The sequence below is a fragment of the Penaeus vannamei genome, chromosome 3, assembly GCF_042767895.1.
Source record: "Penaeus vannamei isolate JL-2024 chromosome 3, ASM4276789v1, whole genome shotgun sequence".
Lineage (NCBI taxonomy): Eukaryota > Metazoa > Arthropoda > Malacostraca > Decapoda > Penaeidae > Penaeus > Penaeus vannamei.
This window is the reverse complement of record NC_091551.1, coordinates 5298885-5301384: the sequence shown is the minus strand read 5'-3', so window position 1 is coordinate 5301384 and position 2500 is coordinate 5298885. Positions and strand designations below refer to the sequence as shown.

The 2500-nt window shown below is 28.2% G+C and overlaps 1 protein-coding gene across 2 annotated transcripts in view; it reads left to right on the top strand.

Annotated features, from left to right (window-relative positions):
* The window catches only part of LOC113827568 (uncharacterized), a 129243-nt gene that overhangs the window by 118637 nt on the left and 8106 nt on the right, over positions 1 to 2500 (top strand). The gene's annotated exons all lie outside the window — the stretch shown is intronic.

Below are 2500 nucleotides of genomic sequence, written 5' to 3'. Positions count from 1 at the left end.
GGGGGGGTAGGGGTTGTAGTGGGGTTGTGTGTGTGTGTGTGTGAGGGGGTGGGGGGGGTTGGGGGTGGTGGTAGGGGTAGGGGTTGTAGTGGGTTTTGTGTATGTGTGTGTGTGTTTTTGTTATTTATTTTTTATTTGTTTATTTATTTATTTATTTTTGTGCGAATGTGTGTGTTCTATTTTGTGTATGTCTGTGTGTTTTATTATTGTAGTGGGTTTTGTGTGTGTGTGTGTTTTTGTTTATTTTTATTTGTTTATTATTAATTTTTGTGCGAATATGTGTGTGTGTTTTATTTTGTGTGTCTGTGTGTTTTATTACTGTAGTGGGTTTTGTGTGTGTGTGTGTGTTTTTGTTGTTGTTGTTGTTTATTATTATTTTTTGGGGCGAATATGTGTGTTTTATTTTTTGTGTGTGGTTTATTATTTTACTGTTATTTTTTGTTTTTATTTGTATATCTTATATTGAGTGATTTCTATATTAATAAGTTTAGTTTTATTTGTTTGATTATTGTGTATTGATATATTTATTTTTAATCATATATTTGATATATATTGATATATATTTTCTTATTTATTTATCTATTTCTTTGTTTATTTATACATTTTTTACTTATTTATCTATCGATATATTTTTATTTATTTCAATACCTATTTATATTCATTTATTTGTTTAATCATCTATTTCTCTTTATTTATTCATTCATCTCTTTAATTCCATTCATTCATCCACTCATTATTTTATTCATCTATTTATCAATTATTTATATACGTTTTTGTAGTGCACGCGAGTTCAAGAAAGAACGACCTGGCAACTCACTCCGGCTTCTGGGTAACTCCGATTCCTCAAAATTTCTTTCTTTTATCTAATCAGCTGAGACTTAATACTTATCTTTACGCATGTTTATATGTTTATTTATTTTCTCAATCTTCATAGAATATTTTCATGTTTTACAATTTTTTATTATATTCTCTTAAAGGACATTTAGCCAATGAGAGTACCACAGATTCCGGCGTCAGTTGCCAGATTTTATTTTTCTGAAACTAGATGGAGTATAATTTTTAATGTTCTGTTATAACTGCAATGTGACTGTGGTGATGGTTATCATTATTGTTTAGATTATTTATTATGGCTCTTAAATACTTCATCAACAGCTCTAAAAAACAATGCATTTTGTCATTATTATTATTTTCATTCTTATATATTTATTTAGCTAATTAGTTTTTTTTTGTCAATCGAATCAATACCCTTCACAAAAGTCTAATATATTCCTTTAAAACGAATTCAATAAGTTATTCCATTGAAAGGAAAGAAAGCTAAAAAAAATATATGAGAACGGCAATAAAGATTAATAAAAGAAAGAGGAATACACACGAATAGATAATAGAAATAGTTGGAAAAAAAGAAAACGGCAATAAAGATTAAAAAAACAAAAACAAAAAAAAAACGAATACACACGATTAGATAATAGGAATAGTTGGGGGAGAATTAAAATGACAATAAAGATAAATAAAAGAAAGAGGAATACATAAGAATAAATAATATAAATAGTTGGGAAAAAATTGAAAACGACAATAAAGATAAATTTAAAAAACGAATACACACGAATAGATAATATAAATAGTTGGAAAAATTAAAACCGCAATAAAGATAAATGAATAAGAGGAATAGATAATATAGTTCCCCCTCAGAGCTTCCATACCTTTACCTGGCGAGGAACTACTTATGCACATGACATTTACATAGATTTAGTCTTCTCATCAACGCGTTCACCTCCTTGAATTTGCTTTCTCACGCACTCTCCTTTTTCCCGTGGTAAGTCGCTGTCACACTAGCACTTTTTCCGTCAATTTTTTTATGACAATTTTATCTAACATCAATACAAACATTCTCGAATATAGTTCTTGATTTGACTTTGCTTGGCTGAAAAAAGTTGATGGAAAGGTTTTCAGACGGAAACGATCGTTATCATCTGACTGGAAAATCGACAATTCGCTCAAAAATGGACAAAATTTCAGAAAGTTGTCAAAACATTGACGGAACACGGGAAAAATGTCAAGAAAAAGAAGTAAAGAGAGAAAGATTAGATGATAAACAGGTGAGATAGAATAGAAGAATTCAATAATTTATCTTATTGAAAGGAAAGAAAGCTAAAAAATATATATATATGAGAAGAAAGAGGAATACACGAATAGATAATAGAAATAGTTGGGAAAAAATGAAAACGACAATAAAGATAAATATAAAAAAGGCGAATACACACGATTAGATAATAGAAATAGCTAGATAGAAATGAAAACGACAATAAAGATAAAAAAAAACGAATACACACGAATAAATAATAGAAATAGTTTGGGAAAAAATGAAAACGACAATAAAGATAAATAAAAAAGACGAACACACACGATTAGATAATAGAAATAGCTGGATAAAAATGAAAACGACAATAAAGATAAATGAATAAGACGAATACACACGAATAGACAATAGAAATAGATAATA